Below are 12,457 nucleotides of genomic sequence, written 5' to 3' on the forward strand. Positions count from 1 at the left end.
TAACACCAAATCTAAACCTAAAATCTAAACCTAACCCCAAATCTAAACCAAAAATCTAAACCTAACCCCAAATCTAAACCTAAAATCTAAACCTAACCCCAAATCTAAACCTAACCCCAAATCTAAACCTAAAATCTAAACCTAACCCCAAATCTAAACCTAAAATCTAAACCTAACCCCAAATCTAAACCAAAAATCTAAACCTAACCCCAAATCTAAACCTAAAATCTAAACCTAACCCCAAATCTAAATCGAAAATCTAAACCTAACCCCAAATCTAAACCTAACCGCAAATCTAAACCTAAAATCTAAACCTAACCCCAAATCTAAACTTAAAATCTAAACCTAACCCCAAATCTAAACCAAAAATCTAAACCTAACCCCAAATCTAAACCTAAAATCTAAACCTAACCCCAAATCTAAACCTAAAATCTAAACCTAACACCAAATCTAAACCTAACCCCAAATCTAAACCTAACCCCAAATCTAACCCCAAATCTAAACCTAACCCCAAATCTAAACCTAAAATCTAAACCTAACCCCAAATCTAAACCTAAAATCTAAACCTAACCCCAAATCTAAACCAAAAATCTAAACCTAACCCCAAATCTAAACCTAAAATCTAAACCTAAAATCTAAACCTAACCCCAAATCTAAACCTAACCCCAAATCTAAACCTAAAATCTAAACCTAACCCCAAATCTAAACCTAACCCCAAATCTAAACCTAAAATCTAAACCTAACACCAAATCTAAACCGAAAATCTAAACCTAACCCCAAATCTAAACCTAAAATCTAAACCTAACCCCAAATCTAAACCTAACCTAAAATCTAAACCTAACCCCAAATCTAAACCTAAAATCTAAACCTAACCCGAAATCTAAACCTAAAATCTAAACCTAACCCCAAATCTAAACCTAAAATCTAAACCTAAAATCTAAACCTAACCCCAAATCTAAACCTAACCCCAAATCTAAACGTAAAATCTAAACCTAACCCCAAATCTAAACCTAAAATCTAAACCTAACCCCAAATCTAAACCAAAAATCTAAACCTAACCCCAAATCTAAACCTAAAATCTAAACCTAACCCCAAATCTAAACCTAAAATCTAAACCTAACCCCAAATCTAAACCGAAAATCTCAACCTAACACCAAATCTAAACCTAACCCCAAATCTAAACCTAACCCCAAATCTAACCCAAAATCTAAACCCCAAATCTAAACCTAACCTCAAATCTAAACCTAAAATCTAAACCTAACCCCAAATCTAAACCTAACCCCAAATCTAAACCTAAAATCTAAACCTAACCCCAAATCTAAACCTAAAATCTAAACCTATCCCCAAATCTAAACCTAACCCCAAATCTAAACCTAAAATCTAAACCTAACCCCAAATCTAAACCTAACCCCAAATCTAAACCTAACCCCAAATCTAAACCTAAAATCTAAACCTAACCCCAAATCTAAACCTAAAATCTAAACCTAACACCAAATCTAAACCTAAAATCTAAACCTAACCCCAAATCTAAACCAAAAATCTAAACCTAACCCCAAATCTAAACCTAAAATCTAAACCTAACCCCAAATCTAAACCTAACCCCAAATCTAAACCTAACCCCAAATCTAAACCTAAAATCTAAACCAAACCCCAAATCTAAACCTAAAATCTAAACCTAACCCCAAATCTAAACCAAAAATCTAAACCTAACCCCAAATCTAAACCTAAAATCTAAACCTAACCCCAAATCTAAACCGAAAATCTAAACCTAACCCCAAATCTAAACCTAACCCCAAATCTAAACCTAAAATCTAAACCTAACCCCAAATCTAAACTTAAAATCTAAACCTAACCCCAAATCTAAACCAAAAATCTAAACCTAACCCCAAATCTAAACCTAAAATCTAAACCTAACCCCAAATCTAAACCGAAAATCTAAACCTAACCCCAAATCTAAACCGAAAATCTCAACCTAACACCAAATCTAAACCTAACCCCAAATCTAAACCTAACCCCAAATCTAACCCAAAATCTAAACCCCAAATCTAAACCTAACCTCAAATCTAAACCTAAAATCTAAACCTAACCCCAAATCTAAACCTAACCCCAAATCTAAACCTAAAATCTAAACCTAACCCCAAATCTAAACCTAAAATCTAAACCTAACCCCAAATCTAAACCTAACCCCAAATCTAAACCTAAAATCTAAACCTAACCCCAAATCTAAACCTAAAATCTAAACCTAAAATCTAAACCTAACCCCAAATCTAAACCTAACCCCCAATCTAAACCTAAAATCTAAACCTAACCCCAAATCTAAACCTAAAATCTAAACCTAACCCCAAATCTAAACCAAAAATCTAAACCTAACCCCAAATCTAAACCTAAAATCTAAACCTAACCCCAAATCTAAACCGAAAATCTAAACCTAACCCCAAATCTAAACCTAAAATCTCAACCTAACACCAAATCTAAACCTAACCCCAAATCTAAACCTAACCCCAAATCTAACCCAAAATCTAAACCCCAAATCTAAACCGAACCTCAAATCTAAACCTAAAATCTAAACCTAACCCCAAATCTAAACCTAACCCCAAATCTAAACCTAAAATCTAAACCTAACCCCAAATCTAAACCTAAAATCTAAACCTAACCCCAAATCTAAACCTAACCCCAAATCTAAACCTAAAATCTAAACCTAACCCCAAATCTAAACCTAACCCCAAATCTAAACCTAACCCCAAATCTAAACCTAAAATCTAAACCTAACCCCAAATCTAAACCTAAAATCTAAACCTAACACCAAATCTAAACCTAAAATCTAAACCTAACCCCAAATCTAAACCAAAAATCTAAACCTAACCCCAAATCTAAACCTAAAATCTAAACCTAACCCCAAATCTAAACCTAACCCCAAATCTAAACCTAAAATCTAAACCTAACCCCAAATCTAAACCTAAAATCTAAACCTAACCCCAAATCTAAACCAAAAATCTAAACCTAACCCCAAATCTAAACCTAAAATCTAAACCTAACCCCAAATCTAAATCGAAAATCTAAACCTAACCCCAAATCTAAACCTAACCGCAAATCTAAACCTAAAATCTAAACCTAACCCCAAATCTAAACTTAAAATCTAAACCTAACCCCAAATCTAAACCAAAAATCTAAACCTAACCCCAAATCTAAACCTAAAATCTAAACCTAACCCCAAATCTAAACCTAAAATCTAAACCTAACACCAAATCTAAACCTAACCCCAAATCTAAACCTAACCCCAAATCTAACCCCAAATCTAAACCTAACCCCAAATCTAAACCTAAAATCTAAACCTAACCCCAAATCTAAACCTAACCCCAAATCTAAACCTAACCCCAAATCTAAACCTAAAATCTAAACCTAACCCCAAATCTAAACCTAAAATCTAAACCTAAAATCTAAACCTAACCCCAAATCTAAACCTAACCCCAAATCTAAACCTAAAATCTAAACCTAACCCCAAATCTAAACCTAACCCCAAATCTAAACCTAAAATCTAAACCTAACACCAAATCTAAACCGAAAATCTAAACCTAACCCCAAATCTAAACCTAAAATCTAAACCTAACCCCAAATCTAAACCTAACCTAAAATCTAAACCTAACCCCAAATCTAAACCTAAAATCTAAACCTAACCCGAAATCTAAACCTAAAATCTAAACCTAACCCCAAATCTAAACCTAAAATCTAAACCTAAAATCTAAACCTAACCCCAAATCTAAACCTAACCCCAAATCTAAACGTAAAATCTAAACCTAACCCCAAATCTAAACCTAAAATCTAAACCTAACCCCAAATCTAAACCAAAAATCTAAACCTAACCCCAAATCTAAACCTAAAATCTAAACCTAACCCCAAATCTAAACCTAAAATCTAAACCTAACCCCAAATCTAAACCGAAAATCTCAACCTAACACCAAATCTAAACCTAACCCCAAATCTAAACCTAACCCCAAATCTAACCCAAAATCTAAACCCCAAATCTAAACCTAAAATCTAAACCTAACCCCAAATCTAAACCTAACCCCAAATCTAAACCTAAAATCTAAACCTAACCCCAAATCTAAACCTAAAATCTAAACCTATCCCCAAATCTAAACCTAACCCCAAATCTAAACCTAAAATCTAAACCTAACCCCAAATCTAAACCTAACCCCAAATCTAAACCTAACCCCAAATCTAAACCTAAAATCTAAACCTAACCCCAAATCTAAACCTAAAATCTAAACCTAACACCAAATCTAAACCTAAAATCTAAACCTAACCCCAAATCTAAACCAAAAATCTAAACCTAACCCCAAATCTAAACCTAAAATCTAAACCTAACCCCAAATCTAAACCTAACCCCAAATCTAAACCTAACCCCAAATCTAAACCTAAAATCTAAACCAAACCCCAAATCTAAACCTAAAATCTAAACCTAACCCCAAATCTAAACCAAAAATCTAAACCTAACCCCAAATCTAAACCTAAAATCTAAACCTAACCCCAAATCTAAACCGAAAATCTAAACCTAACCCCAAATCTAAACCTAACCCCAAATCTAAACCTAAAATCTAAACCTAACCCCAAATCTAAACTTAAAATCTAAACCTAACCCCAAATCTAAACCAAAAATCTAAACCTAACCCCAAATCTAAACCTAAAATCTAAACCTAACCCCAAATCTAAACCGAAAATCTAAACCTAACCCCAAATCTAAACCGAAAATCTAAACCTAACCCCAAATCTAAACCTAACCCCAAATCTAAACCTAAAATCTAAACCTAACCCCAAATCTAAACCTAAAATCTAAACCTAACCCCAAATCTAAACCTAACCCCAAATCTAAACCTAACCCCAAATCTAAACCTAAAATCTAAACCTAACCCCAAATCTAAACCTAACCCCAAATCTAAACCTAACCCCAAATCTAAACCTAAAATCTAAACCTAACCCCAAATCTAAACCTAAAATCTAAACCTAACCCCAAATATAAACCTAAAATCTAAACCTAACCCCAAATCTAAACCAAAAATCTAAACCTAAACCCAAATCTAAACCTAAAATCTAAACCTAACCCCAAATCTAAACCTAACCCCAAATCTAAACCTAACCCCAAATCTAAACCTAAAATCTAAACCTAACCCCAAATCTAAACCTAAAATCTAAACCTAAAATCTAAACCTAACCCCAAATCTAAACCTAACCCCAAATCTAAACCTAAAATCTAAACCTAACCCCAAATCTAAACCTAACCCCAAATCTAAACCTAAAATCTAAACCTAACACCAAATCTAAACCGAAAATCTAAACCTAACCCCAAATCTAAACCTAAAATCTAAACCTAACCCCAAATCTAAACCTAACCTAAAATCTAAACCTAACCCCAAATCTAAAACTAAAATCTAAACCTAACCCGAAATCTAAACCTAAAATCTAAACCTAACCCCAAATCTAAACCTAAAATCTAAACCTAAAATCTAAACCTAACCCCAAATCTAAACCTAACCCCAAATCTAAACGTAAAATCTAAACCTAACCCCAAATCTAAACCTAAAATGTAAACCTAACCCCAAATCTAAACCAAAAATCTAAACCTAACCCCAAATCTAAACCTAAAATCTAAACCTAACCCCAAATCTAAACCTAAAATCTAAACCTAACCCCAAATCTAAACCGAAAATCTCAACCTAACACCAAATCTAAACCTAACCCCAAATCTAAACCTAACCCCAAATCTAACCCAAAATCTAAATCCCAAATCTAAACCTAACCTCAAATCTAAACCTAAAATCTAAACCTAACCCCAAATCTAAACCTAACCCCAAATCTAAACCTAAAATCTAAACCTAACCCCAAATCTAAACCTAAAATCTAAACCTAACCCCAAATCTAAACCTAACCCCAAATCTAAACCTAAAATCTAAACCTAACCCCAAATCTAAACCTAACCCCAAATCTAAACCTAACCCCAAATCTAAACCTAAAATCTAAACCTAACCCCAAATCTAAACCTAAAATCTAAACCTAACACCAAATCTAAACCTAAAATCTAAACCTAACCCCAAATCTAAACCAAAAATCTAAACCTAACCCCAAATCTAAACCTAAAATCTAAACCTAACCCCAAATCTAAACCTAACCCCAAATCTAAACCTAACCCCAAATCTAAACCTAAAATCTAAACCAAACCCCAAATCTAAACCTAAAATCTAAACCTAACCCCAAATCTAAACCAAAAATCTAAACCTAACCCCAAATCTAAACCTAAAATCTAAACCTAACCCCAAATCTAAACCGAAAATCTAAACCTAACCCCAAATCTAAACCTAACCCCAAATCTAAACCTAAAATCTAAACCTAACCCCAAATCTAAACTTAAAATCTAAACCTAACCCCAAATCTAAACCAAAAATCTAAACCTAACCCCAAATCTAAACCTAAAATCTAAACCTAACCCCAAATCTAAACCGAAAATCTAAACCTAACCCCAAATCTAAACCGAAAATCTCAACCTAACACCAAATCTAAACCTAACCCCAAATCTAAACCTAACCCCAAATCTAACCCAAAATCTAAACCCCAAATCTAAACCTAACCTCAAATCTAAACCTAAAATCTAAACCTAACCCCAAATCTAAACCTAACCCCAAATCTAAACCTAAAATCTAAACCTAACCCCAAATCTAAACCTAAAATCTAAACCTAACCCCAAATCTAAACCTAACCCCAAATCTAAACCTAAAATCTAAACCTAACCCCAAATCTAAACCTAACCCCAAATCTAAACCTAACCCCAAATCTAAACCTAAAATCTAAACCTAACCCCAAATCTAAACCTAAAATCTAAACCTAACCCCAAATATAAACCTAAAATCTAAACCTAACCCCAAATCTAAACCAAAAATCTAAACCTAAACCCAAATCTAAACCTAAAATCTAAACCTAACCCCAAATCTAAACCTAACCCCAAATCTAAACCTAACCCCAAATCTAAACCTAAAATCTAAACCTAACCCCAAATCTAAACCTAAAATCTAAACCTAACCCCAAATCTAAACCTAACCCCAAATCTAAACCTAAAATCTAAACCTAACCCCAAATCTAAAACTAAAATCTAAACCTAACCCCAAATCTAAACCTAAAATCTAAACCTAACCCCAAATCTAAACCTAACCCCAAATCTAAGCCCAAATCTAAACCTAAAATCTAAACCTAATCCCAAATCTAAACCTAAAATCTAAACCTAACCCCAAATCTAAACCTAAAATCTAAACCTAACACCAAATCTAAACCTAAAATCTAAACCTAACCCCAAATCTAAACCTAACCCCAAATCTAAGCCCAAATCTAAACCTAAAATCTAAACCTAACCCCAAATCTAAACCTAAAATCTAAACCTAACCCCAAATCTAAACCTAAAATCTAAGCCTAACCCCAAATCTAAACCTAAAATCTAAACCTAAACCCAAATCGAAACCTAAAATCTAAACCTAAACCCAAATCTAAACCTAACCCCAAATCTAAACCTAAAATCTAAACCTAACCCCAAATCTAAACCTAAAATCTAAACCTAACCCCAAATCTAAACCTAAAATCTAAACCTAACCCCAAATCTAAACCTAACCCCAAATCTAGACCTAAAATCTAAACCTAACCCCAAATCTAAACCTAAAATCTAAACCTAACCCCAAATCTAAACCTAAAATTTAAGCCTAACCCCAAATCTAAACCTAAAATCTAAACCTAACCCCAAATCTAAACCTAACCTCAAATCTAAACCTAAAATCTAAACCTAACCCCAAATCTAAACCTAAAATCTAAACCTAACCCCAAATCTAAACCTAAAATCTAAACCTAACCTAAAATCTAAACCTAACCCCAAATCTAAACCTAAAATCTAAACCTAAAATCTAAACCTAACCCCAAATCTAAACCTAAAATCTAAACCTAACCCCAAATCTAAACCGAAAATCTAAACCTAACCCCAAATCTAAACCTAAAATCTAAACCTAAAATCTAAACCTAACCCCAAATCTAAACCTAAAATCTAAACCTAACACCAAATCTAAACCGAAAATCTAAACCTAACCCCAAATCTAAACCTAAAATCTAAACCTAACCCCAAATCTAAACCTAACCTAAAATCTAAACCTAACCCCAAATCTAAACCTAAAATCTAAACCTAACCCGAAATCTAAACCTAAAATCTAAACCTAACCCCAAATCTATACCTAAAATCTAAACCTAAAATCTAAACCTAACTCCAAATCTAAACCTAAAATCTAAACCTAACCCCAAATCTAAACCGAAAATCTAAACCTAACCCCAAATCTAAACCGAAAATCTAAACCTAACACCAAATCTAAACCTAACCCCAAATCTAAACCTAACCCCAAATCTAACCCCAAATCTAAACCCCAAATCTAAACCTAACCTCAAATCTAAACCTAAAATCTAAACCTAACCCCAAATCTAAACCTAACCCCAAATCTAAACCTAAAATCTAAACCTAACCCCAAATCTAAACCTAAAATCTAAACCTAACCCCAAATCTAAACCTAACCCCAAATCTAAACCTAAAATCTAAACCTAACCCCAAATCTAAACCTAACCCCAAATCTAAACCTAACCCCAAATCTAAACCTAAAATCTAAACCTAACCCCAAATCTAAACCTAAAATCTAAACCTAACCCCAAATCTAAACCTAAAATCTAAACCTAACCCCAAATCTAAACCTAACCCCAAATCTAAACCTAAAATCTAAACCTAACCCCAAATCTAAACCTAAAATCTAAACCTAACCCGAAATCTAAACCTAAAATTTAAGCCTAACCCCAAATCTAAACCTAAAATCTAAACCTAACCCCAAATCTAAACCTAACCTCAAATCTAAACCAAAAATCTAAACCTAACCCCAAATCTAAACCTAAAATCTAAACCTAACCCCAAATCTAAACCTAAAATCTAAACCTAACCTAAAATCTAAACCTAACCCCAAATCTAAACCTAAAATCTAAACCTAAAATCTAAACCTAACCCCAAATCTAAACCTAAAATCTAAACCTAACCCCAAATCTAAACCGAAAATCTAAACCTAACCCCAAATCTAAACCTAAAATCTAAACCTAACCCCAAATCTAAACCTAACCCCAAATCTAAACCTAAAATCTAAACCTAACACCAAATCTAAACCGAAAATCTAAACCTAACCCCAAATCTAAACCTAAAATCTAAACCTAACCCCAAATCTAAACCTAACCTAAAATCTAAACCTAACCCCAAATCTAAACCTAAAATCTAAACCTAACCCGAAATCTAAACCTAAAATCTAAACCTAACCCCAAATATATACCTAAAATCTAAACCTAAAATCTAAACCTAACCCCAAATCTAAACCTAAAATCTAAACCTAACCCCAAATCTAAACCTAAAATCTAAACCTAACCCCAAATCTAAACCTAAAATCTAAACCTAACCCCAAATCTAAACCAAAAATCTAAACCTAACTCCAAATCTAAACCTAAAATCTAAACCTAACCCCAAATCTAAACCGAAAATCTAAACCTAACCCCAAATCTAAACCGAAAATCTAAACCTAACACCAAATCTAAACCTAACCCCAAATCTAAACCTAACCCCAAATCTAACCCCAAATCTAAACCCCAAATCTAAACCTAACCTCAAATCTAAACCTAAAATCTAAACCTAACCCCAAATCTAAACCTAACCCCAAATCTAAACCTAAAATCTAAACCTAACCCCAAATCTAAACCTAAAATCTAAACCTAACCCCAAATCTAAACCTAACCCCAAATCTAAACCTAAAATCTAAACCTAACCCCAAATCTAAACCGAAAATCTAAACCTAACCCCAAATCTAAACCGAAAATCTCAACCTAACACCAAATCTAAACCTAACCCCAAATCTAAACCTAACCCCAAATCTAACCCAAAATCTAAACCCCAAATCTAAACCTAACCTCAAATCTAAACCTAAAATCTAAACCTAACCCCAAATCTAAACCTAAAATCTAAACCTAAAATCTAAACCTAACCCCAAATCTAAACCTAACCCCAAATCTAAACCTAAAATCTAAACCTAACCCCAAATCTAAACCTAACCCCAAATCTAAACCTAAAATCTAAACCTAACACCAAATCTAAACCGAAAATCTAAACCTAACCCCAAATCTAAACCTAAAATCTAAACCTAACCCCAAATCTAAACCTAACCTAAAATCTAAACCTAACCCCAAATCTAAACCTAAAATCTAAACCTAACCCGAAATCTAAACCTAAAATCTAAACCTAACCCCAAATCTAAACCTAAAATCTAAACCTAAAATCTAAACCTAACCCCAAATCTAAACCTAACCCCAAATCTAAACGTAAAATCTAAACCTAACCCCAAATCTAAACCTAAAATGTAAACCTAACCCCAAATCTAAACCAAAAATCTAAACCTAACCCCAAATCTAAACCTAAAATCTAAACCTAACCCCAAATCTAAACCTAAAATCTAAACCTAACCCCAAATCTAAACCGAAAATCTCAACCTAACACCAAATCTAAACCTAACCCCAAATCTAAACCTAACCCCAAATCTAACCCAAAATCTAAATCCCAAATCTAAACCTAACCTCAAATCTAAACCTAAAATCTAAACCTAACCCCAAATCTAAACCTAACCCCAAATCTAAACCTAAAATCTAAACCTAACCCCAAATCTAAACCTAAAATCTAAACCTAACCCCAAATCTAAACCTAACCCCAAATCTAAACCTAAAATCTAAACCTAACCCCAAATCTAAACCTAACCCCGAATCTAAACCTAACCCCAAATCTAAACCTAAAATCTAAACCTAACCCCAAATCTAAACCTAAAATCTAAACCTAACACCAAATCTAAACCTAAAATCTAAACCTAACCCCAAATCTAAACCAAAAATCTAAACCTAACCCCAAATCTAAACCTAAAATCTAAACCTAACCCCAAATCTAAACCTAACCCCAAATCTAAACCTAACCCCAAATCTAAACCTAAAATCTAAACCAAACCCCAAATCTAAACCTAAAATCTAAACCTAACCCCAAATCTAAACCAAAAATCTAAACCTAACCCCAAATCTAAACCTAAAATCTAAACCTAACCCCAAATCTAAACCGAAAATCTAAACCTAACCCCAAATCTAAACCTAACCCCAAATCTAAACCTAAAATCTAAACCTAACCCCAAATCTAAACTTAAAATCTAAACCTAACCCCAAATCTAAACCAAAAATCTAAACCTAACCCCAAATCTAAACCTAAAATCTAAACCTAACCCCAAATCTAAACCGAAAATCTAAACCTAACCCCAAATCTAAACCGAAAATCTCAACCTAACACCAAATCTAAACCTAACCCCAAATCTAAACCTAACCCCAAATCTAACCCAAAATCTAAACCCCAAATCTAAACCTAACCTCAAATCTAAACCTAAAATCTAAACCTAACCCCAAATCTAAACCTAACCCCAAATCTAAACCTAAAATCTAAACCTAACCCCAAATCTAAACCTAAAATCTAAACCTAACCCCAAATCTAAACCTAACCCCAAATCTAAACCTAAAATCTAAACCTAACCCCAAATCTAAACCTAACCCCAAATCTAAACCTAACCCCAAATCTAAACCTAAAATCTAAACCTAACCCCAAATCTAAACCTAAAATCTAAACCTAACCCCAAATATAAACCTAAAATCTAAACCTAACCCCAAATCTAAACCAAAAATCTAAACCTAAACCCAAATCTAAACCTAAAATCTAAACCTAACCCCAAATCTAAACCTAACCCCAAATCTAAACCTAACCCCAAATCTAAACCTAAAATCTAAACCTAACCCCAAATCTAAACCTAAAATCTAAACCTAACCCCAAATCTAAACCTAACCCCAAATCTAAACCTAAAATCTAAACCTAACCCCAAATCTAAAACTAAAATCTAAACCTAACCCCAAATCTAAACCTAAAATCTAAACCTAACCCCAAATCTAAACCTAACCCCAAATCTAAGCCCAAATCTAAACCTAAAATCTAAACCTAACCCCAAATCTAAACCTAAAATCTAAACCTAACCCCAAATCTAAACCTAAAATCTAAACCTAACACCAAATCTAAACCTAAAATCTAAACCTAACCCCAAATCTAAAACTAACCCCAAATCTAAGCCCAAATCTAAACCTAAAATCTAAACCTAACCCCAAATCTAAACCTAAAATCTAAACCTAACCCCAAATCTAAACCTAAAATCTAAGCCTAACCCCAAATCTAAACCTAAAATCTAAACCTAAACCCAAATCGAAACCTAAAATCTAAACCTAAACCCAAATCTAAACCTAACCCCAAATCTAAACCTAAAATCTAAACCTAACCCCAAATCTAAACCTAAAA

Source organism: Patagioenas fasciata, chromosome 6 (genome assembly GCF_037038585.1).
Source record: "Patagioenas fasciata isolate bPatFas1 chromosome 6, bPatFas1.hap1, whole genome shotgun sequence".
In the NCBI taxonomy this organism is placed as follows: domain Eukaryota; kingdom Metazoa; phylum Chordata; class Aves; order Columbiformes; family Columbidae; genus Patagioenas; species Patagioenas fasciata.